The sequence below is a fragment of the Malaclemys terrapin genome, chromosome 20 (genome assembly GCF_027887155.1).
Source record: "Malaclemys terrapin pileata isolate rMalTer1 chromosome 20, rMalTer1.hap1, whole genome shotgun sequence".
NCBI classification, from domain to species: Eukaryota; Metazoa; Chordata; order Testudines; family Emydidae; genus Malaclemys; species Malaclemys terrapin.
Window position 1 is genome coordinate 19,231,171 of NC_071524.1, and position 27,578 is coordinate 19,258,748.

The 27,578-nt window shown below is 40.3% G+C and overlaps 1 protein-coding gene across 5 annotated transcripts in view; it reads left to right on the top strand.

The window, feature by feature from the left end:
* Positions 1 to 27,578, top strand: part of LOC128826611 (leucine-rich repeat and fibronectin type III domain-containing protein 1-like protein) — a 232,637-nt gene that overhangs the window by 104,034 nt on the left and 101,025 nt on the right. For 4 of the 5 annotated variants that reach the window (XM_054009978.1, XM_054009975.1, XM_054009976.1 and 1 more), the window contains one exon: positions 597 to 767. The exons of the other annotated variant lie outside the window; for it this stretch is intronic. The gene's annotated coding sequence lies outside the window, so the exon portion shown is untranslated. The remainder of the gene's footprint in view (positions 1 to 596; positions 768 to 27,578) is intronic. 5 annotated transcript variants of the gene reach the window in all.

Below are 27,578 nucleotides of genomic sequence, written 5' to 3' on the forward strand. Positions count from 1 at the left end.
TTCTTAGGTGAAATGCCCAAGTGTTGCATATATTAAAAATATGCCTCATAGTCCTCCTCAAATTGAGCTGAATTAGATAAATGTTCTTTTTAAAATAGAAGTAATAATTATTTTAAAAATAGATAATATACCTGCTAATAAATGACATTTGTTAGTGCTCCAGCACTTAGAGCCAATTTATGGGCATGGGGGGGGTGCAGATTCATTTTAATATTTTCTTTTACTTGAGCTAATTCTGCGCTTATAGAATCCTCTTGTTTGGTTTAATAAAGCAGTTTGTTGGTTTGGGATTTTTTTTTTTTTTTTTTTTTTTTGCCATTCCCTACTATTGCCATTTTATCTCCAGCTGAAACTCCTGTTTGTGTGTGTGGTTAAAAAAAGAGAGAGCGAGCGAGAGAGAAAAACGGGTCATGTTGGAGGAGAGCATTTTGGCTTCTCTCTGTACAGATTATGTTGAGATTGGTTACCCTTTTTATCTTGCTTTAATGTGCCTGTGTTCACTCTGTGTTGCTGCTGCCTCTGCCGCTATCTTCTGTCACCCCTAATGATTCTGATAAAGTGCAATTCTAGAAGAGAATGTTGCCTCTTAATTTCAGGATGGATGGCCACCTCAGGGCCTGCGTGGTGCTGCATTGTGAATCTGAATGGAGAATGCATTACTTCAAGGACTCCATACTCAAATGAACCACTAATGAAAGAGCATTGGAGTCCTGAAAAGAAGCAGAGACTGGAACAAGTTTAACAGTCAACTTGAAGGTCAATTTAAAGTAAGAGCTGACTGGTTTTTTTCTCTTCTTTTTCTTCTTATGGGTGTGGGTGTCATTTGTGTCTTGTTAAAGGCTACTAGCTCTATGCAGATTACTATATTTAATCACCCAAATAAGTTAGAATTACAGCTAAAAGCTCCCTATCAAAACTCATTTGAGCTACCCACTATTTTAAGATGTGTAAGCAAGCTGCCTCCTGTATAGCTTCGTTGAGGATGTGCTCAACAGTAAAACAGAACAACCTGCATGCTGTTAGAATTAAAGCAAGAAAGCAAATCTGCGAAGGAAAATTTGATCTATGCAGCAACAGAAACACACAGTACTTGTTTAAAAAAAATCACTGCACCCAGGATGAAAATTCCCCTCAGAGTTACTTTTTTTTTTTTGTGTTAATTTGCATTTTAAGGTCGTATGACTCCATCTACAACAGTGCACCTATGCTGTTTGCCAGCAAGTAATTAGATTTTGATATTCTGTCTTACAATTAATTCTCTACGCTTACAGGTCTGTTCATTTTTTACACTGTAGTTTTCATTATGTTATTAGCACATTTTATGATACAGAAAATTACTAAAAAAACTTTCATGTATTCCCTCCCAGTGGGTGGACTTGGAATAGTTTGTATCTGTTAAATGTGCACAAGGAAAATATTCAACACAATTTTTTTTTCAGTTGAGAAACAGGCCTGTATTTATTGGGGTGCTGTTAAATCAACTTGGATTTTTTTGTGGGGCTTATATTTTTCTATCTATTACAATACAGGTAATTAAACTAAACTGGACAGACAGAAGTATTTTCAAGCTCATTGGAAACCTCTAAACAGATTTTTAAACAGATTAGGGGGAGGGATAGCTCAGTGGTTTGAGCATTGGCCTACTAAACCCAGGGTTGTGAGTTCAATCCTTGAGTGGGCCACTTGGGGATCTGGGGCAAAATCAGTACTTGGTCCTGCCAGTGAAGGCAGGGGGCTGGACTCAATGACCTTTCAAGGTCCCTTCCAGTTCTAGGAGATGGGATATCTCCTTAATTTAAAATAAATAAATAAATAATAATTAAAAAAAAAATTCCAGCATTTCTTTATGGTTTTTAGACAGAAATTCATGTGGTTCAGAAAGTGATTTTGCAAGCCTGAATTTCAGTTTCAGTTCTTTCTCTGAGTTTATTCAATAGACTAAAGTATTTGCCAAGACAACTACTTCTCAAAAATTTCCCAGCACTCAAGTGCCAATAAACACTGGTTTCTGTGGGTTGTTCCACAGCTGAGATGCACTAAAGCCTTACTCAAGAAAATGTGGAAAAGAAGAAGGCTCGAAGTAATATTGTGTGCTGGAATGGGGAGTTTAAAACCGTATGAAGGGATCTAATGTATATGTGTGGGGCATTGCTTTAAAATTAGTCTTTTCTGTATTTGGACTGTCAGGTGTTTAATATTCTCCTACAGAATGGTCTCTGCCCTTTTCCCCTGGGTACAGCAAACAATCTCAACAAATTGAGACCTAGCCAGTTTTGCCACATAGCTCCTTACCTCTGGGTGTTGCTGTCAGACTTTCTTTTAACTTAGGCCAGGTCTACACTACTAATAGCTTATAGTGAATAAGTCACTCCCCTGGGCAACATAAGTTACACCAATCTAAGTGCCAGTGTGGACAGCGCTGTGTTGGTGGGAGAGCATCTCCTGCTGATATAGCTATTGCCTCTCGTGGAGGTGGATTTATTATGCCACCAGGAGAGCTTCTTTCAGTATATAGCGTCTTAACCAGATGCGCTACAGCAGCAAGTTTTCTGCTGAAAGTACTAGCAAACCAATTCCCAGATGCAATGCCAGTGTAGTTTCAGTGACTTACTACCAGATTAAGTGGACTACTGTACCTGAGGCAATTAGAAATGTGCCAAATGGACAAAGCATGATACCTCAGATAGATCAGCAGCCCTTAAAGAATTGCAGCCTGCATGCTAATAATCCCTTGCTCAGTGTACCTTAGCTATGTAAGACTAGCAGCATTTTGCACATTCTGGTTTACCTTTTTTTTCTTATCTACTGATAAATGTTGATGGCACTGATAGAAAACATCACCTGCAGTTCTGACTCAGTCTCCAGCATTTCATAGATGTAGAGCATTAATTCTTTGCCAGCATATGGCCAATGTTTTCCTCAAACTGTTTGCAGTAGCTTCTGGTTTGGGGATGCTGGATGATGAAGATTCATGCAGTGATTATTAGTTTACATTGAAAGCATCTGCAAAGTTTTGCATTGTTCTCAAGTCACACAGCTCATGACAGATCTTGAGAGCTGCTACCTTTGCCCCAAGTAGCTTTTGACCAGGCCCTGCTAATCAGTGTAAAAAACAGAATAGAACAGGGTAGCTCATTAGTCTAGAGCAGGTGGGAAAGTGCCCCTCCGTAGTGAGCCTGCCAGGCTTTTCAAACCAGTCCTATTGCTGTTGCTTTGCATCTGTATTCCCACCCCACATCATACACACATGCAGTAACATGTGCTCCTATGAGCTTGACGGTGTTGGGCCCCCGGGGCAGCTGCCCCCATGCAAATCTATGGCCAGTTCTCTCACCTCCAAATACAACTAGCTCCCACTGAAGTATATAGAAATTGTTTGTATCCTCGAGTGGAAGAATTAAGCCCCCTGTGTTTTAGGAATTTATTCCTCTGTTTGAGTGTGAATTCCAATCTATAGAACAATTCAGTCTCCTGTACGTGACTCTCATATTAGTAAATCTGATTACGGCAGAAGAAAAATACTGCCAAGAAATGTTAAATCAGTCATTACCACATTGGGGATTATATGGTTAAATTCAAACATGTGGCTGTTATTATTTTGTTGTTGCTTTATTTTGGATTCTCACCGTCTGGGCCTAGCAGTATGCAAAGGATGTTCATGTGGCTCTCGCACATTCCCCTACTATTAGTAGGACTTATACATGAATAGATGGTCATAGGGAACACAGTTTGCAAGGGAATTTCAGACAAATGCTTGAATTCCTTTGAATCCAGAAATTAAATTTAGAGGCTAGTTGATAATCTGAAGCTGATCAGCAGCCTGAGATTTCAGCTGGATACAAAGCAGAGTCCATCTGTTCTTCAAATGAGAAGTAGCAAAAACTTTCAAATGGAATCATGATTCATTTAATTCATTATTAATTGCTTAGATAGTCCAATTCAGGAAGATTAATTCCTAAAATTGACTTAATTATAATTGTCTAGATCGTAATTCTCCTGATAATTATTTCTGAAAATTGCAGAATCATAATAACCTCTAAATAAAACATGCTTTTTAAAATCCTGCAATTGCACAAAGTTCAGAACATCCCATTATCCGTAATGAAAAATAAAATGCTTTTTGCAGGCATGGTGATTACACTCAGTCATGGTACCTGCAGATTGTTGAATCCATCAGTCAGCAAAACACATCCATAACAAAGTTACAAGCTGAGAAACAACACAAAGTATTTCTAGGTCCATTCCACTGTCCTCTCTTATAGCACTTCTGCTATTCCTGGTTAGTGAAGCCAGTAGGAGCTGTGAAAATTGCATTTATTTATGTGCCTAAATATGAAATTTAGGAACTTAAGTTTAGGATCCTAAATTTGAAATTTGGGTGTTCGTTCCAGCTGGTTTAATACATCCTAAAATAGAAACAGAAAATTACTTGAGTTCCATTCCTGGCTAAACTCATAGCAGCCCATACCAATGAAGGGCGGATAATCTTGCAGTAACTGCACATTGAACTGGAAATTTGTAATGGCCTGGACATACAAGTCCTGAGATCATGAGTGGACACTCTTTTTTAGCATTTGTATGCACAATTCCTTACAAAATCTGCCTTGCAATGCAATCTGATGCCCTCACAGTTAACCAACAAATCCTTTCAGCACCTTTTGATTGAATAATGGAGAGAAATAAACACTCATTTCCATTTTCTGTCTCTATAGTCATAGATTTGAATGTTGAAAAGGGCTTCTTAGATCATCTAACCCAGACCTTGATTGTCAAGAACATTGTCTTCTGCACTTCATCCTCTTATGTTATATGTTTTATCTATTCTATTCATCTCTGTGTTAACAGAACTGTTTACTTCATGCACTGTAAGCTCTCTAGGTCAGAGAGTGTGTTTTCATTCACAAAACATTTAACATATTTATTATTTATTATTTAGTTAGTTAGTTGCTATTATTTATATTACGTAGTCCACAAAACATGCGTAGTGCTCTGTGAATGAAAAAGATGATACAGGCTCTGCCCCAGAGCTTTTTGTTGGTGGACCCTCCCAGTGAAGTTATTGGTCCTCTGTGTGGGTTTAGGGCTTTTCTCAGATGGAGCTCATTGCAGGATTGGAGCCTAAGACAACAAACAAATCAAGGATGAGGGGAAAGAGCTAGAAGCTGCAAGATGCTAGTACTCTTTTTGTGTGTGTGTGTGTGTGTGTGTGTGTATTACTATTCCCAATCACCACTTCCTAGTCATTGTTGCTTCCTTTAGTTGACTTTAATTTATTTGGGTGCCAGTTACCCTACAAGCACTGGATAATGGTTCTGATAAGGCATTGTAGTCCACTCTCCAATTTGCAACGAATGAGTTTAAAATAAAATCGATGTTGTTTCCCCTTTTAGTATTCTAAGCAATTGCTAGCTTTACTGTTTAGCTACTTCATGAGAGTTCCAAAACACAGTAACCAGGCCTAATACAGGTTTGTCTTGTGTGTATTTTTGAGATGGGAATAACTATATTTTAAATAGTCTAGTTGTTTGCTTTTATGCATTTGTTGATATAGGAGGCTGAGTGTCTATTTATTTATTTAATCTTTTAGTAAGTGACCTTAGAGTAACCCATCAGGAGATTAGGAGCAGTCTTCTGAGACCTCACCTGTCCTCCGTGAGTTCTTGAAAATAATTGCTAATGTTTCTGAGATTGCTTCAGCTAGTTCCTTAAGTACCCTAGGATGAATTTCATCAGGCCCTGCTGACTTCAATAGATCTAACTTACCTAAATATTCTTTAACCTGTTCTTTCCCCTTTGGTGAATTGCGTTCCTTCCCCCTTGTAGTTAATATTAATTGAGATTGAGTATTGGGTGATCATTAACCTTTTTAGTGCAAAATAGGCATTAAACACCTCAGCCTGCTAAGATGTTATCAGTTACTATATTACTATTATATTATTAAAATATTAGAAGATGAGACATCCTGAGAAATGCAGAGGTGGGAATAATACTGAGGGATGTTTTTGGTTTTAATAATAATTTTGAATTCACTTCCATTAGTGGGGGCAGGAGTTGTTCAGTCCCTTCAAGAGAACAGCCAATGCTGGTGAGGGCTTGCTTAGTCCATCAGCACCAAAAATAAGTTTTCTGCTGAAAGTACTAGCAAACCAATTCCCAGATGCAATGCCAGCGTAGTTTCAGTGACTTACTACCAGATTAAGTGGACTACTGTACCTGAGGCAATTAGAAATGTGCCAAATGACAAAGCATGATACCTCAGATAGATCAGTAGAAAGGCAGTGACTTAACTACCCAAGGTGACTATTTTGTGTACCGGCCCAAAATTTGTGATAAGGCACTTAAACATGCAAAACAGGATTCCTATTTAGATTATCTTAATCATTCACTACATTAAAATAGACAGAAGGCCTGCTTGCTTGCTGAAAGCGGCTGTACTGTAGTTGTCATATTTCCTTATAAATTTATTTCCTGCTGTGGCAGCTTCCCAAATCTAAAAGCAGCTGACAGGGTTCTACTGAATGGATAGTGTAGGGTGACCCCATTCATCTTGATTTAGTCCATTCTCTGAGCTTTATGACAGCTGAATACCATGCTGCCAACCCACAGCACTGCATGTTATAACTCAGTCTTCACAAAAATCAATTTGCGTAACATATTTGAGCAAATGTTTGTGATGGACTACATTTTCTGCATGGCATGAACTGAACTACAAAGTAAAATTTACTTTCATTTTCCATTTATATCCCTGAAAAAAGAGGAAAGACTAATATTTGCACTTGTCATTGCAGTTAGTGCATAAAGATCGTTAGAGTTTAGTTTCAGGTTCAAGAAATGTAAAGTTGGAGTAAATTTTGTAGTAACAGTTTATGGGGATTGTTTTTTCAGATGTGATGTAACACCTCGCTTTCAGAATGCAACAAATGTGGTTAATTTTACAGAAAAGGGGAATGCAAGAGAAGAAGATAAAATTCAGGATGGCCAACATAAATACCTTATTTAGAGGCCTTAACAATATGACTTAATTTTCTCTGCAAAATAGATACTATTACAGCACAGATAACAGGTACACTGCAATCACGTCTCAAAGAATTCAATAAATATGAAAATTATTCTAGGTATTAAGATGAGCAATGTCTCAAAACAATAAATAAATCCGCCGCCAAAAATATTGTTGCTGTTGCAGTCATATATCTGGAAGTTGAGTCTATAGTGCCTTGCAAGAACATTATGATTAAAAAAATAAACTCTGGAAATCCAGAAAATCCTTCTATGGACTGGTACATCCCTCCAGTTCCTGGGCAGCAGACAGAAAGGAAAATGGTTTGCTGCTCCATAGGACACTGTCTATGGGGCCTGGAGGACTTCAGGCAGCAGCTAAGGTTTGGGCAGGGGGAAAGATGAAGGGTTAAAAGTGGATGTTACAAATATTAATCGCTAGAGTTACTGACTAAAGCATTAATCCATTGTCACTGCCCATAACAATCCTGTACCATGCCCCTCCAAGTTGTGTTTGATGAAACCGATGTTTTATTTAATAATAAACCTCCTAATAAACCTCAGGGGTTGTCCAGTGCAATTTACTCATAGATTCCAAAGCACTTCAGAAAGGTAGATAAGAATTATCCTTCCCATTTTACAGATAGGGTTACCTGAGACATAGAGAATGGAAGTGATCTGCCAAGGTCATGGAGTGAATCAGTGGCAGAATCAGGATTAGGACCCAGGTCTCCTGATTTCTTTTCTTGGGCGCATTCCCACATAGCTGCCAGCTATACACAGATTTCCATGGAGGTAATAAAATAATATGCCACTGTACATCACAGGACATATTCTGCTGTGTACTGAATAACTCCATACCAGATAGATCTGCTAAGGAGGGTTAGTTAGAATCATAACAGGTGGCAGACAATAAACCAGTTGATGAACTAATCTAAAGAAACACTCCATGAATCAAATAAGAAACTTGTGAAAAGTCCAAGTCACTGGGACAAGGACAAAACAAGATTTATTTAAATTTGCAATAGTCTATTCTACTATAGTTGTCCTTAATATCACAAGTTTTTTTTTTTTGTAATGGGAACATAATAAAAGGGGGCCAGATTTCCCTATGTCATCTTAATAACAGCAGTGAGTAGCTTGGATTTCCATAATGCTTTTCACAGAGTGGAACATCCTAAAGTGCTTTGCAAAGCATTTAATTACCAGTAATGCAGTGACTGCACTTTGCTGGCCTAGCATTAAAGGCAGTATCAGTAAATGCAAAACTTTGTACCTTTATATTATAAGTAGTAAGATTGGAAATCTTTCAGCTTCCATGGGGAAATATCGTAGCCTCCTCAAAGGTTAATAAAACTCTAGCAATTTTGTAGTTGAATTCAACAATACCTTTGTGTTCTTACAAAAGCCATTTTAATTGGAAAAAATCTGATCCGGTATCTTCTTCATAGCAAATTCCTGAAATTCTAGAACACCTTTATAGAAAATAAGTTAAAGTGCTTTTTAAAGCACTAAATGAGAAAATGGTGCCATAATGAGGATGTAGGCAAATGCAGCTATGGTGTGGTCAGGAAAAACTCTCACTAAACTGTACTCATTAGAGCTTGTGTTAGCAGAAAGAGGTAATGTTGGCCGAGATACTGGGATCATACTATCCTCTGTCTTGAACAGAGCCAAGAGATCTTTAACTTCCCCCTGGACAGCCTCAGTAACTGGGCAGGTGGGATTTGGTTTAATATTTTATTCAGTGGATAGTAGCCTCCATCAGTGCCCTGCACTGCTTAATACTATAATATCACAAGAACAATGCAGAGTCTGAGCTTGCATCCTTACAGGAGACTCTAAATTATAACAAATTTAAGCCCAAAGGTGAAAAGGTGATCATTTGAGCCACACTGACACAGTACATTAAAAAAAGATTCAAATTGTGATGTCTCTTGGGTTATAAAATTTTCCAGCTCAAATGAGTTTCCAGAGACAAACCATTATTTCCTGTAATGTCTATTGTGAGATGCTTTTTGACATTAATAAAATCCCTGTTCAGAAGGTCTTCGCTTTTTCAGTTCTAGGCACAGAGTATTTTAAATTCTGTTGTACCAAACCATTCAGTTTATTAATCTTCTCCATTCTGACATGCATACAATCTGTAACCAAGTTCTGCACGACTGTACGTGGTCAAATTGCCAAAAATAGCTTTCCACAAAAATGCTTTGCTATATTATGTTCCAAGATGCCTCCTGACTAACCGTTATGCATACGATGAAACCTTCTCAGTTTTACAGAAGGGCCTGCAATTCTGCTATTACGTGAGAGAACCACAGAAACAAATTTGTTAGTCACCTCTGGCATAATCCTCCAAAGTGACATCTTTTAAAAACCTTCCGATGCATAAAATCAGATCTTGTCAGTTACATAAAATATTTATGGTGGAGAGACAGAAACTGCAAATTGTGTATTAGCCATTCAACAGTGTAGTTATGGCTTCGAGGGACACCTTATCAGCCACGTGTTATATTAAAAAAAAAAAAGTGTATTGCCTAATGAATGACAGTTTATTGGAGAAGAAATTCACATACTAAATATTAATTCTTGTGAGGCTGGACTCATGCTAGCTAGTCACAAGTGCTGGAGAGAAAATACTTTCCTTCTGGGTTTCTCCAAATATTTCTGTGCAGTTCTATTAATGCACATAATCTGGAGTAATCACCACCCATAATCCACCATTTCATTATAATGTTGTTAGGTTTTTAAAGAACTGAACTCTGCCCCCTTACACTGAGTGGGACCTTAAACTCTCTGGAGAAGGAACAGTCTCTTTGTCCTGTGTTGTACAGTACATAGCACAATGGGATCCTGGTTTATGATTAAGGCTTCTAGGCACTTTGGTAGTACACCTAATAATAATTAATTAAATTCTGCCAGTTGGTTTCAGTGGCCCTGCTGGTAGAGGAAGGTACCGTACAACATAAGGGTGGCAGAATCAAGGTTAACCTCAGACCTCTGAAAACCAGAGTACTCCGCTGCATTCATTGGGAATGTTCAGTTGTATCCAAGAGCAGAATTTAGCTCACTGAGTGCAATACATATTTTATGCATCGATAGATAAACTGGATTCTCTAGGGAAAAAATCATGAAGCATATGAGATGCCCAGGATGGTTAGCTGAGTTACAGACAATAAATTCTTATATACATTTGACTAATATGGTGACAAGTATGAGAGATGGAGGATGGCAGCTCAGGTGACTAGTGTTGGGTAGGTCCATTCTGTTTCCATGGAGATAACAAGATGCTGGGGAAAAAATGAGAAATTGCACCAGTCTGATAATGCTTTATCATGCACTTGTCCAGTGTGGTGTTGTGAATTCTAAGTAAAGTACTTGATAATCTGCAGTAGTATAAGATCTGCTATCAGTCGAGTCTTGCAGTAAAAATCTTTCCACCAAAGTCTGTCTGAACAATTTGCACTGTAGTTTTCTTCTTAACTGGCTTCTAAAATGTTATAAAGCCCTGTCGCGCCCCCCTCCTCCCACCTGCTTGGCTATGGGAATAAGGAAACCATGACTAAGAGCACTGTAAAATTGCACCACAATCTGCCTCTCTGTGATTGCTCTACACCACATTTCACCTGCTGAAGAAGAGTGTGTTTGAGCTAGTTAATGGCATGATGTTTGACTGTGCCTAAAATCTTTATTTTTTGCCCCCAAGCATCATGGACCAAACACATGATGATCTTCCAACAGTCTTCTTATTAATGAATTAAACCTTACCAAGCACAGTTCAAGTCAGCATTTCCAGTATGGTTTTGTCAGCTGTACACACAGTAAATAGCACCTTATTACCTTAGTCCCATTTTTTCCAGTGAGACTGTATGTATAGTAAGGTACTATTCAGCATGAGAAAGGGGGGCAAAATCTGGCAAAGTAATTATAGTGTGTTGTATGTGTGACATCTAATCTTGCCTCCTGGTGCATCACTGATTAGATGTCTGCCTTCTTACTGTAACTTTTACAAGAATGGATTTGAGAAATTACTTAATATGTAATGAGTCTGAAGGAGAGACACATGTAGTTTATATATCCTTTAATATTAAACTATAGTTTATCTAATTAGAAGCATATACTGCTAAGGTTTTTATAGCTTTGCAGAAAGGATTTGGCCTCATTTTTATTCTTAAGCATCCATTGCCAAATTTGTTTACAGGAAAATTCTTACCTGGAATATTAGCTCACTTTGTGCTGAAAATGACAGTTTTGCTTTTTTAGTATAGGCGTACATTGCTCTTCAGCTGTAGAAGGAAAAATAGTTTGTTTGGTCCTCTGTTGTTCAAGTAAGGAAATTTGATTTACCTACTAATGGAAATTGGACTCACTGATCCTTGGGACATCAGATGATCAAAACTAAAAGGATTATCTATTTTCTATGCTTAATCAGGGGCATTCTATTTTAATGTGCTGTTTCTCAGTATTATCTGATATCAGTCCTAAATTAATTGGAATCAGACATTTAAAGTAGATGACTTATTTTATGTGCTTACTTATTAAACAGTTAATTGGCCATTACCCATGTGCCAAAAAGGGACAACACAATAATGGTTCATAACTACCTGTGGATAATTAATTTAATGAAGAGAAAGAAGAAGGATTATTTTCAGGAATACGTACGGAGGAAAATAATAATGGTAAAATGCATAGACCTTGGAATAGACTAGCTAAAGAGGTGGTGGAATTACCATCAATGGAAGGCTTCAAGACACATTATTTCATCATAGCTTTTGTTATCCGTAAAATACATTTCATGATGCAGCACATACAGCATTGGCTTTAGATTTCAAGCTCAAAACTGTAAGTATGAAAAATTTTATAGGTAAACTGTAAAAAGAACAGGAGTACTTGTGGCATCTTAGAGACTAACATTTATTAGAGCATAAGCTTTCGTGGACTACAGCCCACTTCTTCGGATGCATATATGCATCCGAAGAAGTGGGCTGTAGTCCACGAAAGCTTATGCTCTAATAAATTTGTTAATCTCCAAGGTGCCACAAGTACTCCTGTTCTTTTTGCGGATACAGACTAACACGGCTGCTACTCTGAAACCTGTCATAGGTAAACTGTGTGTTGCTGCCCATCTCACATAATTCCCCAGTGCCTGGATAAAAACACAGGCCATTTATAGATTCTCTTCTCACCTTCAACGGACTTTATAGACTTTAGCTCGTTAATCTTAGCATCGTGCTATTCATACAGTGTGGACAGATGTTCAAAAATGGGTGTCTAACAGTAGGCTTCTAAATCCATCATGGTGCATTCGTCAGAGGGCTTAAATTCTAGTGCAGACCAGCATGTTGCCCACTACCAGGCTGTGTGGTCCCTGCTAACACACGCTAATAGGATTACATTAATGCACACTAGGGAACTTCCTAGGGTTCACGCTGGCCCGTTAGCATGCGACACGCTAGTGCACGCTAGAATTTACACACCTTTGCTGTGAATTAATGTACCACGTAGACAAACCTTGGGAGTGTCTGAGCACCCAGTCAGTGAGAGCTGCAGGTGCTCAGTGTCTTTGAAAGTAAACCTACTTTTATTTGGGTGCCTGTGAATTAAAAAGCCTAATTTGGTTTGGACGTTTTGGTGGATGTATTTTATAACAACTCTAAACTGGTAGAGCCCCCTACCTAGATCCAAATACAAGCTTAAGCGCTAATCATAGCAGCAAAAAAAATCTCCCTTCCTTGAGGCTAAGTTCCCCCAGGGTTCCTTTAACACTCTCTGGACCTTCTCCCCATTGGGCTACCCAGACCCCTCTTATCCAGGGTGGAGTCTAACACTACACTACCCCACAGGAGACAGTAATTAACTTGTAACTAACAATAGGATTTCAACACTTGCTAACAGGTGGGGCAAGTGTGGAATCCTGTTACAGCTTCATCAACCTGGTAATATGACTAACGGAGTAATATCCATTTTTCTGATGATAAAGTCATGGCAGTTTGACTACAGGATGGTGAGAAATGAATGGCATTGGCCCCCAAAGTCCTTGGGCCAAATCTTCCTTTAAGAAACACGGTGCTATTCCCATTGCAGGGACAATCTGGCATCCACAGGGAAAGCTGGGCCCCTTTTGCTTTGTCTCGAATTCTTGTAACCATCAGCATAGGTTAGGAATGTTTTTGAGTTTGCCCAGCCCAATTATACTGCTTTTCACTGTGTCCAATTTTCCAGAAGAGTCTGCATGGAATTTGCATTGTTCTTCTTTCTGAAGACCTAAGAAAGATGTGTCTCCATCACTACCTGGAGCTCATCCTTCTAGTTCTCCTCTGGTAATCTTTCAACCTCCCTACCTTTCTCCCTCTTCTTCTCAACACCAAATCCGTTACTGACCTTATCTTGTCCCTCAACAAAACCAACCCCTATTCTGCCATTACATATTGCTGTTCCTTATCACTGATCTCGTTGTCCACTGTGTATTTCCATGGGAATGTTCAGACTATCATTCCTATCCTTTACTGTGATCATTCCTTACCTTTCCAACTCCTCTTTTAAAATGGCACTGTAGAGTAGGGAAAAGATTTAAGCACATAGCTAGTCTGCTGAGCCTTCTGCTCCAAATTTTGCAGTTTATTCTGAATACAGTGCATCTTGTGATCATTTGTAGCTCTTCCAAGAGAGTTCCATAGTCCACAGATCCTGTGAAAAGGTATTGGTTACTGCTGTGTTCTAGTTCTGTTGGAAAGCTGCAGATGGTTTTGTTCTTTGAACCTCAAGTTCACATTAGAACTCAAGTTTCCTAACCTTCCTTTCCATGGGACATAGCCTGGCAGGTATCTGGGGCCAGCATTAACTAAGAGGCTGCTCTTTTATAACTGTAGTTGCAGCACAAACATGCCTCTTTTCAGTTCTGCTTGTTTTTCATCATTATATCATATTATCTTGTAAGTGCAAAAATGAAATTAGCCATTGGTCTTGTCAGAATAGTTCCTTTTGCTGGAAGAATCAGTGCTTTGCAGGGCACATTTCCCAAGCTTCAACATCTCGGTATTTGCTGAGACATGAAGTGGCACTGGTCACTGAGGAGACGCAGCAAAGAATAAAGGAACTGTGCTATAGAGCTAATAAGTAATAACGAGCTGACATAAGCAAAGTATAAGGTCTCTGGTTTCACTTAGTTCATTATGGATAGTACCTGATTGATTGGCAGATGCTTATGAAAGTAAAATGACAATGATCAAATAAAGAAGTCAGCATAACCTTAGCTAGGCATAACTATGTTTTTGTCCTTTGATGTGCACATACAGTTCCCCCCCATGTTGGTGAATGTTGGGCTCAGGGACCTGAGGCTATGATGTAGCTCTAAGTAGAATGAACAATGCTGATTCCACTCTCTGTGGCTGCTGCATACGTGACATAATCTAGTGATATTAAACCTATGTTTGCATGGCGCTCTCGCCGAATTCCTCAAGCTCTAAGTGAGCTCAGCCAGAGTGAACAGAGAACCCACCACACATTTGTGCGTTGCTACACCACCATTCAGGGATGGAAGTGTCCTTTGTGGTTTCCAAGGCTGTGTACTGCTGTACACAATGCTTGGCTAGAATGAACCAATATGAGCTGTGAGGCAGACTGTGCTATCATTATGTAAAAGACTCAGTGCAGACAGAAATAATACTGTATGTAATTTATATTTGCCCATAAATATAGTAAAATAAAAACATAAAATCTTCACCATTCAATGTAGGACTAAAATCAAATGTGAGCCAAGGCAAGTCTAGAACTTAGAAAGAAGAGTTATCATGATGATAGGCACAATATGAGAACCAGAATAGGATAAGAGAGGTGATGTAACAGAAGTAAAAGAAATGGCATTCTGTAAAAAGATGTACACAAAACTTCACAAACAAACGGAAGAGAGGATTGGAGTGCAAAACCAGAACAAGCAATGGCAGACTATACAGAGCTATGCAAAACATTGAGGAGAGGTTCACAAGGGACATACATATATACATTGCCATGAACTAGGGAACAGTCAGGAGCTGGAAATAATCAAAACATAAGAATGGCCATACTGGGTCAGAGCAATGGTCCATCTAGCAGCCTGTATTCCAACAGTGGCCAGTGCCAGATAGTTCAGAGGGAATGAACAGAACTGGGCAATTTATCGAGTGATCCATCCCCTGTCATCCAGTCCCAGCAGTCAGAGGCTTAGGACACCCAGAGCGTGGGGTTGCATCCCTGGCTATCTTAGCTAATAGCCATTGATGGACTTATTCTCCATAAATGTATCCAATTTTTTTTAACCCAGTTATACTTTTGACCTTCGCAACATCCCTTGGCAATGAGTTCCGCAAGTTGAGTGTGTTGTGTGAAGAAGTACTTCCTTATGTTTGTTGTTAAATCTTCTGCATATGAATTTAATTGGGCAACCCCAGGTTCACGTGTTACACGAAGGGATAAATAACACTTTCTTATTAATTTTCCCACATCATTCATGATATTATAAACCTCTATCATATCCCCCCTTAGTTGTCTCTTTTCCAAGCTGAGCAGTCCAAGTTTTTTTAATCTCTCCTCATATGGAAACTGTTCCTTACTGTTGTCCTTCTCTGTACTTCTTCCAAGTCTAATGTATCTTTTTTGAGATGGAGAGACCAGAACTGCATGCAGTATTCCAAGGTGGGCAGACATTTATATAATAGTATTATGATATTTTCTGTCTTATTTTCTATCCCTTTCCTAATGGCTCCTAACATTGTTAGCTTTTTTTGACTGCCACTGTACATGAACTTCTCTGGATACACTGGTACTGAAAAGCACACAGGATTTTTTTTCCCCAAAGAATGCAATAGATCTTCTCTGGTATTGCATCACATCAAGGCAGGTTTGAGAGGTATCAGCACTTTCAGACTGAATATTGAGGTTGAAGAGGCACATGGAAAATATCTGCTATGTGCTAAAACAGTGGTTCTTAACCAGGGGTATGTGTACCTCTGGGGTTACACAGAGACCTTCCAGGGGGTACACCAACTCATCTAGATAGTTGTCTAGTTTTACAACAGGCTACATAAAAAGCACTAGTAAAGTCAGTACAGACTAAAATTTCATACAGCCAATGACTTGCTTATACTGCTCTATATATTATATTCTGAAATGTAAGTACAGTGTTTATATGCCAATTAATTTATTTTATAATTGTATTGTAAAAATGAGAAAGTAAGCAATTTTTCAGTAATAGTGTGCTGTGACACTTCTTTAATTTTATGTCTGTTTTTGTAAGCAAGTAGTTTTTAAGTGAGGTGAAACTTGGGGGTACGCAAGACAAATCAGATGCCTGAAAGGGGTACTGTAGTTGGGAAAGATTGAGAGCCACTGTACTAAGAGATGGGAGTAGAACACGGAGTGAGAGAAACATCAGGTAAGGTTGATTCATTGTCTGCTGGCAGATGCATGAACATCCCCAGTGCAGAAACAAGTAAACAGCCTGAAGTGTGCACTAAAAGGAAGATAATCTAATAAAACTGGAAGGAAACACTTATTATTCTCGTTATTATTCTGCTGTGAAAGAAAGGTAACTAAGGAAACCTAGAGATTTACAGATGTAACAGCCTTCAGTCAAGGTCTTATAACATTTGTACACAAGTGCTAAATAGGTGACCCGTTATAACATGGGCTCCCAGTTTGACAAATAGTCCCAAGATTCTGTCAGGATTCTTCACAAGGTTCCACCATCAGCTACTAAATTAATTAGAGGAAATGAAAACTATAAACCTACCTCTATTATATGTCATTATACAACTGAGAAGTTTTATTTCATCTCAAAATAGATGTCTTATAACCTATTCAAAGTCTAGCCTCAGGTAGAAGTTGTAGTCAATTATTGTAAATATTCATGGTAATGAATGAACCTTACTCAAAGAATAGTGACAAAAATCAACATAAATCAAGAAGATCATGTATTTACAGAGCTCTTCATCGCTTGTCTGGAAACTAAATTGGGATAGAAAACAAGTCAACTGACAGAATATTAGAATCAGAGATATCAAATGATATTGTACATGCAGTTCCTGTGAGTTAGGCTGATACATGAATGTGGGCCTGGAAAATTCAGCTTTTGGATTGATGTCCCAACCAGTTTCTTTAGCCTATCAGCTAGCAGAGGTGCTCATTTGTAAGGTGAGCAGACTAAATACATATACAAAATGGTCAGAAATAAAACCAAGAAATTTTCTGCAAAATTAAAGCACATAGCCAGCATAGGCTGATAAAGGAAGAATGAGGAGTGCCAGAGTTGGTGTAGCATCTTAAAAGCTTTGAACTCTTCTATAGGAGTTGGAGAGTATCTGGTATGGACCTGTGCTGGAACAGAAAGATTGACAAAATAGACAAATATTGTCATCAGAAACTTTATTATGTATTCCATATGTACTTTGCAGTGTGTGTTTGCATACACAAATTTGTTTGCATTTCAGGTGAGTGATGTTTTACTCGTGACTGACTGCATAAATGGGAAGAGTGCTTTTAATTTGGAACCTGTGTGTTTATTTGAAACCTTGATTCTTGTGTATGTGACAAACATCACATTTACAGAGACCTACTTTTGGAACGATCAGTGGCAATGGATGAGGTCTTGGCATAATTTTGATAATGATGCTGCCTGACATGGTCCCCGGTACTTTGAAAATGGAACAGTCTCCCAGCCAGGGAAAGGTGAATCCATAGAATGAGGTCCTGCATCTTATGTTGAATAGGTTCCTTTCAAGTGATAGTCCCTATTGTATTCCACTGAGGGTTACGCATGAGCGCCATGCATTTGTCGCGGGGTGTGAAGAGATCAGAGGGAACCTTTTTCCTCTGCACCAGCGATTGGTCAGGATCCCTCTAACACTCAGAAGCATGACTAGGATGAACCTGGGTTAGTCTGCATGCAATGATCCTTAGGGGCCAGGGTTGGAGGTCAGCAGGTGAATTTTTTTTCCTCAGCTGGTGGTCAGTAGCAAGCACTATTTCTGTTTAAAGTCCCTCTGGTGTCCTGTCACTGCACTGTTTAGCTCAGCCCTTTCTTTGGGCCTCTGTCATCATAGTCATCATAAAAGCCCATTGTGATCTTACAAATAAGAGATTCTGGCTAGAGGAGAGGAATGAAGCTGAGAGACAGATGAAGTCTTCAAAAACCTGTGTTCTGCTTTTAGGTACGTGTATTTATTAACAAAGAAACAGTGATGAAAACCTGAGACAATGCACGAGAGGAAGAGGAATTTATTCTAAACAAAATAGTTGTCAGAGTTTTCCCTCAGAGAAAGCAGGTCACATAAACACTCATTGCCCATTATGAATTTGGATATTGAGCGGTGGATCCAGTTGGCAACAGAGCTCACAAATCTGAAACCAGGACATTTTATTCATATCTCTAGACCCAGAAGGAATCCAGCATTTCCTCCCATGTCTGTAAACATCCCTGGGAAAGAAGATTTTCTGTTCCTACAGACTAGAGGCATCCATGCAAATGTCTTGAAATTATGCTTGAGTCAGGCCTCCCCCTAGCATCTTTGTGCAGCAGAAAAGGTGAAAGTTGCACTTAAAACCAAATACTTTCTTTCAACATGCTTATGTTTATTACAGTGTGCACTTGATGCCACAGTCAAGTGTTAACTGCACCTCTGCACCCTCCACGGTCTCCTCAGTGCACCCCTTTAGGTCTCAGGCCTCCGTCCATCACCTCTCTTTGAGCAGGGACCTGTTTCCCTCTCCCTTCAGACCGAGGATTTAGGTTTGTGTTCGCCTGCAATTCTCTGTCTTATCCTACGAGGTCTGACCTTAGTCCAGTCACTGTCTCTTAGGAATAATGACAGGGTTCCAGTGAGCAGCCAGCTTTCACAAAGCACAATACATTTATTTTAGGACAAAGTGTTACAGAGAAAACCTATAATAAAACAATGCGCTGTCTACACCCATCTTCCACATGGACAAGCTGGCAGGTTCCAGTCCTTCACACCTTCCAGCAGGGTTTTGTCCTCTTAGGTACAATCTCATGTAGGTTTTTGAATCAAAATAAAGAACACTTGGCCAGTTCAGGCTGACCTCTTATACCATGAGATCTTTCTTGGTCTGCTGGGCCTCTTGAACCCATCTGCAATTCCCCCACTCCTACCCCACTGGTGGCACTTCTCAAGAGTTGTTTACCTGTCCTGGGACCTGCAATAATTACTTCCCCACTCCACACACACACCCATTTTAGTTCCTTGGTAACGCTCCCCCATGGAGCTAGAATACACTCCCTAGCTCACAAATATACATATAACATTTTATAGATACTTTTTGTATCACTAATCCTGGTACCTATAGCATCTGGCACATCTCAGTAGAATAGTTTTTTGAAATATCCATGTTTTCACCGTTTCACATCTGTCACACTCTTCCTTCCAATCAGTTTTACCTCTTCCCATTGAGCCCCTCAGATACGTACACTCTTCCCTCACCTCTGGAAATGCTGTTGGTCTAGCCCTGGAATATCACCTACATTGCCATCAATTGATTCTCCAGATTGCATGTCTTTAGCCAGTCTTCGTTAACATGCTCATAGGGCAGCTCTTCACAGCCAGGTTTCTCAGACTCATAGGAAATTATGAAGCTTATGCCTTTCGAGCTGACAGCAACTTGCTTAGACAAAGAAAATTATGCAGTGAGAAATGTCAGGAATCTCTTGACATTAGACTATAATTATATTTACTCTTTGTATTATGGTAGTGCTTAAAGGTCCCTGGAATGTAGCAGCTGCCTCCCTTGTACCCTCTTGTGGCCTGGGTCACTTTCCATCATAAACTGTTCAAATAAAACTTCACCCAGGCTTTTGGTGGTCAAAAAATGCAGAGACTTGGTTACTATAAAATAAACTCCAGACAAAACTCAAAATCCCAGAACAAAGTCCATCCAAAATTCTACCCAAAACAAAGGTTTCTCTTTCTCCTCCCAGGCCTTTCTGCCTGGGGCTTTTCCTACTTTGGCAGGATGCTCCGACGTGCTATCTGGCTGGAGTCTCAGTCTTGACTCTCTCCTAGAGCCTGCTTACTCCTAACAGTTTCTGATTCCTGAGCCTTGCCTCTTCCTGCTGCTTTTTTATAGAGAAGTCACCTGTTTCCTCCCAGGTGTGACTCCTTCAGTAATCAAGGTTGGCTGGCCCCAGGCCCTCCAGCCCTTAAGGGGAAAACACCCTGTTACAGTTCCAATCAGGATTGGGGCCTCATTGAGCTGGGCACTACACAGAAATAAAAGACAGGCCCTGATCCAATGAGTTTAAAATCTAAATAGGGGCAAGATGTAATAGGAGGGTGTAGGGTGTCTGACCTGAGGGACACGGAGTAGGAAGATGAGGGTGAAAGTAAAAGGAATGCATGGTTACATATTCTTAGTACGTGTACAATTTGGAAACTCCACAGTTTATTATTTTAAGATAAATCAAGCATCCAAATATAGTTAACTATCACACTCTGCAAAGGGAATGCAAAGTGCATACAGTAAGTATTCTGGTCATTTAAAATGAAGACACTTATAACTTAATGTGCTAACTATATCTCAACTTTCAACCCATTTATTTATCGGTCTGCTAATGGCAAAACAGGATTTCTGTGAGCCCGAATGTCAAGGTACAGAAATGTTGATGTTGTCAAGACGTTACAGCCTGAATGCAATGCTGTGGTGTCTCTTGGTGCACAAAAATAGGAAAGAAAGTGCAGCAGCTGTAGTTTCATATCAGATGAACTGCCTGAAAGATTAAGTTTATCAACTAGAGTACAATATATGGTACAGTGTATGTGCATGAGGTGTTCCGAACACCTCAGGAGAGCACTCCCGGCCGCAAACCCCTGGGATACAAAGCCATTTTCATGCTTGAGTTACCACCATAGGGAGCACTTTAATGGATGGGTGGATGGGTGTAGTTTCTTTTAAGCTGAAAAAAGATTTTTGCACAAAACATCAATGTAAAAACGAAGGATGCATGAATCATTTAAAACTGCTCCCCATCTTTTCTCCTGGCTGTGTTCTTCTAGGCTTTAACTCTCACTAGAACTGCTATTGCAACAAATGTTGTTTCTATTATAGTAGTGCAGGATTGGACTGCTTTGTGCTGAGCACTGTACCAACAGTGTGTGTGAGAGGCCATGCACAATGAGCTTACAACTGAAACGAATGAATATACTCTTTTGCTGGTCTTATCTCCATTATTGAGATGGGGAACGGAGGCAAAAAGGAGCTCTGAATTAGCAAACACGTGTGACAAGATGGTCGATATAGTATGGTGGGTCCTGCGCTTTTCTTGGGGGGCCTAAAATACCACTCCTTACTCCTGCTCTTGGGGCACCGAGGGCCCCACTAGTGGCCCAGGAAGGTGGTAGAGGAGGGAAGCGGGGGAGGGTCTGGGTTTGCTCCTCACTCTGAGTCCCAGCCCCTCTCAACCCCTGCAGGTTCTTACCCTCTTCCCCCTTGGGTGGGGTACCTTCAGTCCTTAAACGCTGGGGGAGGGAATGTCCCTCCCCTGCTGGGGCAGGGTCTCCCTTACTCCGGTTTGCTGTTCCTCCAAGTCTAACAGCACACCTCCAAGCTCCAGTCCTCTCTCCTTCCTCCTTTCCCCTGACTGCCTGAAGCAGGGGGTTTTATTAGGTTTCTAACAGGGTCTTAATTGATTACAGGTGCTCCAATTAACCTGTAGCAACCCTCCCTAGTCTACAGGGAACCAAGCCTTAATTAACCTAGGGTTTATATACTTCCCTTCTACCACTTCCCACCGCTCCCTGGCCCTCCTGTATCACACACCATACAGGGAGCCTGTGTCAGAGCAGCAAATTGAATCCAGGTCTCTTGAGTCCCTGGCACTGTCTTAAGTGCAAGAAAGACCTTCCTGACCATAGCGGCAGCTTTTTTTAATGTTTCCCTTACTTACATCACTACATGCTACAGAATAACAACTCTGAGTAAATTAGACTCTTTTTCTTTGATTGCATCCAACAAAACACATACCAAAGTGATAGGAAACAGCCTAGGCCTAGTAAGAGACTCAGCAAATCAGTTGGAAACATTGCTACAACTCATCTTCTGGCAGGTTCATTTTCTCTGGATCACTGCAATAAACTGACATGCGAAAGCACTTCTCTCACAGATGACAGAGAGGTAGTGAAATGGACAACGTGCAAAACAGGTACGAGTTTGGAATGAAATGTCCAGTGAAGCATTCCTGAAATCAAACCAGGACTCTTTTTTTCTGAATTATACTCTTACACAAATACACCGTCTTCCAACAGTGGCTAGGGACATATGCTCCAGAGTACATGCTATATTGGGCCTTTGGAGGCACAGCCAAGAACATAAGAACGGCCGTACTGGGTCAGACCAAAGGTCCATCCCGCCCAGTATCCTGTCTACCAACAGAGGCCAATGCCAGGTGCCCCAGAGGGAGTGAACCTAACAGGTAATGATCAAGTGATCTCTCTCCTGCCATCCATCACCACCCTCTGACAAACAGAGGCTAGGGACCCCATTCTTTACCCATCCTGGCTAATAGCCATTAATGGACCTAACCTCCATGAATTTATCCAGTTCTCTTTTAAACCCTGTTATAGCCTTCACAACCTCCTCAGGCAAGGAGTTCCACAAGTTGGCTGTGTGCTGTGTGAAGGACTGCTTCCTTTTATTTGTTTTAAACCTGATGCCCATTAATTTCATTTGGTGGCCCCTAGTTCTTATATTATGGAAACAAGTAAATAACTTTTCCTTACTCACTTTGAGCCAATGGTTAGGAGTGGTACCACTGTGTGAGCTCCATTTCCTCCTGCAGGCACAGTGCCATAACGGGCCAGTGGGGAGGCATATTGTGCCATTCCTCACAACTTTTGTGTAACCCAGTGTATCTGAGGCACAATGCTGCCTGAAGGAAATTGTGTAGTAGATACAGGTGGTTTAATTAACGATAGTTAATTAACCATGAGACCTGGGATTATTCCCTCCAAGAACAGGTGTGCTTCTGTTCAACTTCCAGCCAAGTACCAGAGTCCTCAGGTGACCTGAGAGAAGGTCAGGTGAAGGAGAGAGTTTAAATGGGAGAGAAAATACGACAGTTCACAAATGTGTACAGATAGTCTTTGATAAAGCATGTTTAGTCAGATTCCCTGGGCTTTGATGCAGTTTGATATGGAACATGCACTGGAAATGTTTAAACATTTTAGTTGCCACTTTCAAAACACTATCTTCAAGCGTTTTCCGTAGAGGTTTTCATTGGTGACATGATCCCTTTAGCCATGAAGAAAAGCCAGTGAAACAAGTACTATATATATATAGCATGTGGTTAATTAACTGGTAGAATCATGGTCTGTGCTTCTGGTAAAGGGCAAGGCCTGTATGTGTTATATAACCAATGCTTTCCAGCTAACATTTCACTGCCCTGTTCCGGATCAGAGTCTTTGTGTTTTATTGTTTGTTCTCACTCTTCAGTCTTAAGGCAGATACATCATTATTAAGAGGCTGCCATTCTCAGCTGTTGAAATCAAGATAAGTTACAAAAAAGAGTAATTGTCCTTCATAAATAATCTCCCTTCTCTGACTGGTACTGTTCCTCTGGTGTGCATTATGCATGCCAGGAGCAAGTAGACATTATGCAGTTTAATAATCCAATTTTAAACAATACAAAATATTAATATGTGGGGGGTTTAGAAACAGAGTTCAGTAGACTGGTAGGTGAAGATACAAAGATTTGGAGACTGTTGGGGCCAGCTCTACTCCCCCAACCTCTGGGGCCCTGCAGCTTGGACCTGAGTCATAATGGAAATCACCTTTTGGGTGCTCTGTGACTGCTTGCATCTTGGGAAGTTAAGTCCCTCAACACTTCCACCTGATATTTTGTTTGTGTGACTCATTCCTACTTCATTTTCAGAGTATACATGAGGTATGTGGCTCTTTTCCCCCTTCGTTGCTCTTGTCCCTACGCTTATTTTGCCCCGTTCAGGCCCCTGTAGAGCTGAGAATATGTTTCACAGGTTCAGTGCCCAGGGGACTGTCTCTCTCTGTTTGCTTTTCTACCCATTGCAATATAATTGTCTGTTTTGTATTTTGGGACTGTGTTCCTACCTTTCTTGCTCATTGGAGAGTCACATCTCAACATTTTAGTTGTTTGGAGGTTGCAAATTCTGGCAAGTTGGCTTTTCAGATCTGTAACCATCTTTTCAAAGTACTCAAGGAATTTTCTGAGCTACAGGTGTAATCTTCTTGGCTCTTCCCATTTCTGTTCCTTAATAGCATGGTCCCAATACCTTGAATAAGTAGAGAATGAATCAGACTTCTGTGTCCAGTGCATATACAAGTGTGTGTGTGTGTGTGTGTGTGTGTGTGTGTGTGGGAATTAGCTGTGATAAAGATTAAAAGATAACTTAATCTTATAGTCATGTTATGGAGAAACAAAATAGCTTGTCTTTGTCACAGAAGGATGATTCTCCTGAGAGAAGAATTGGGATGGTTTTTAAACTCTTCCCTCAATCAGTGTCTCAATTCGAATTTTACTTATGATTTTTCCAAACCACTCAACAAGATTTCCAGTGACTATTGATTTTAGGTGCCTCAATTTCTGGGTACCTAGCATGAGACACATTTTGAGGAGCATGATTTTCAGTAACTGCTGAGCATCTACAAGTCTCTCTAAGTTGTCTCAGAATGACACCTAAATCACTTAGTTTCTTCTGAAAATGTAAGTTACTAAAAATGTATCTTTGGTCAAAAAATGTCTAGTTTACTTGCTGTATTATATATTAGGACTGCAGATCAGCCTTTCAGCAACCACAGTCTGGTGACAAACGCAGAGGTAGTTGGTACGAAGCATTCGTGCACAACAGTACCTTCGGGTACAGTAATTACTATCTTGTAAAAATTTGGATCATGTCGGTGTTGCAAATGTGTGTTAATCGTCTCAATGAATCTTCAGACTAATATGTCATCTCACAGCAAATATTCAGCAAACTCCACTATGATCAGATTGCTGCTCTGCACATGTTTACCGCCTCTCAAGGTGTTGCTGGAAATATTTTTATCTCAGGAGCCCAAATATGCCTCTTGGATGCCATCCCAGTTATTGAGGCAAATTACAAATAAAAGAAACAATTTTCAAAAAGGTTTCTCTAGTATGAATTGGTTAATATAAGGCATGCTGGAGCTTTAAAATGACCTAAGACATTTCATTAATAAGGGTAGATACAATAGAACTACCCTGTAAGGCACAATTACCTGGTGAAACCCATTTAAACAAAACGATCTTATATTGCTTACTGAGGGCAGTTTCACCCGGAGCATTTTTTGAGGCAAAGATCAGTGTACAGCTATCAAGTCATTATGATGACCAAATAAAAAGTCATGTGCTTTGGCTATCAGAGTAAAGTAGCTGAGATGTTATGCACTTACCCTGTGCTCTCGAGCCAGCATGGCCAAATTGTTTGGCATCTTGGGGAAAAAAGCAGGCTGGCAGAGTTAGTAAGAACAGAGTAGAATTTGTCAGAGAGGCCCAGTGACACTGAACACCTTTGAAAATGACATTTCAGCCCTCTGAGAAGGCACAGGAAAATGCTGGTCTTTCCTTCTGCCAGGGAGCACCTCTTTGCATCAGGCTTGTTTTTGATGCTTCACTTATTTATCTGGAATTTGATGACGTGCATCTTATAAGGATTTACTCTTACAGATGTCTGTATCATTCTAAAAACAGATGGTTTTCTGTTTTTATGCATTTTCATAGGAAAAAAAGACTCACTTCAACCTAACATGAGGGAGTCGAAGGTCAGGAAAGCAAAGTAAATAGTAAATATTATACAATTATGCTGCGGTTGCAAAAATGTGGATGCCATTAAGGTTTATAGTGAGGCCTTGTGTTCCCCTTCCCCTACCCACCCACAAGGAAGGAGGCCTCCTCCACCGGGGTGAAAGAGCATCAGGGAATTGCTCCAGACTGGGTGAGGCTGGTGAGTCCATAGTCCCCCATGGCCAGCTTCAGAACCCCACTATTGTTGCACAGTTTCATTAACAAGCACACCATATAGTCAGCTATGCATTTGTTTGTTTCAGCCCAGTCACTGCAATGTGAAGGAGATCCCACTGGGTGGCAGTGGTGGGTCAGGCTGGCTGAGGCACTGGCATAGAGCTGGGGTTCTCAACCTTTCTCTTTCTGAGGCCCCCCCAGCATGCCCGGGCAGAGACAGATGTATCATGGAGGTGAATGCCTGGCTGCGAAGATGGTGTCGCCAGGAGGGCTTTGGCTTCCTAGATCATGGGATGCTATTCGAGGAAGGACTGCTAGGCAGAGATGGCATTCATCTTTCGAAGAGGGGAAAGACCCTATTTGGACACAGACTGGCTAACCTAGTGAGGAGGGCTTTAAACTAGGTTTGACGGGGACAGGTGAGCAAAGCCCACAGGTAAGTGGGGAACATGGAGACCTGGGAGATGGGTCGGAAACGAGAGGGAGTGTGGGCTATACTGGCAGAGAGAAAGGAGGGTCAGGACAAAACTGGGAGGAAAGATCAAACCAGTATCTTAGATGCCTATATACAAATGCGAGAAGTATGGGGAATAAGCAGGAAGAACTGGAAGTGCTAATAAATAAATACAACTATGACATTGTTGGCATCACTGAAACTTGGTGGGATAATACACGATTGGAATGTTGGTGTGGATGGGTACAGCTTGCTCAGGAAGGATAGACAGGGGAAAAAGGGAGGAGGTGTTGCCTTGTATATTAAAAATGTACACACTTGGACTGAGGTAGAGATGGACATAGGAGATGGAAATGTTGAGAGTCTCTGGGTTAGGCTAAAAGGGGTAAAAAACAAGGGTGATGTCATGCTAGGAGTCTACTACAGGCCACCTAACCAGGTGGAAGAGGTGGATGAGGCTTGTTTTAAACAACTAACAAAATCATCCAAAGCCCAAGATTTGGTGGTGATGGGGGACTTCAACTATCCGGATATATGTTGGGAAAATAACACAGCGGGGCACAGACTATCCAACAAATTCTTGGACTGCATTGCAGACAACTTCTTATTTCAGAAGGTTGAAAAAGCTACTAGGGGGGAAGCTGTTCTAGGCTTGATTTTAACAAATGGGGAGAAACTTGAGAATTTGAAAGTAGAAGGCAGGTTGGGTGAAAGTGATCATGAAATCACAGAGTTTGAAATTCTAAGGAAGGGTAGAAGGGAGAACAGCAAAATAGAGACAATGGATTTCAGGAAGGCGAATTTTGGTAAGCTCAGAGAGCTGATAGGTAAGGTCCCATGGGAATCAAGACTGAGGGGAAAAACAACTGAGAAGAGTTGGCAGTTTTTCAAAGGGACACTATTAAGGGCCCAAAAGCAAGCTATTCCGCTGGTTAGGAAAGATAGAAAATGTGGCAAAAGACCACGTTGGCTTAACCACGAGATCTTGCATGATCTAAAAAATAAAAAGGAGTCATAAAAAATGGAAACTAGGACAGATTACAAAGGATGAATATAGGCAAACAACACAGGAATGCAGAGGCAAGATTAAAAAGGCAAAGGCACAAACTGAGCTCAAACTAGCTACATGAATAA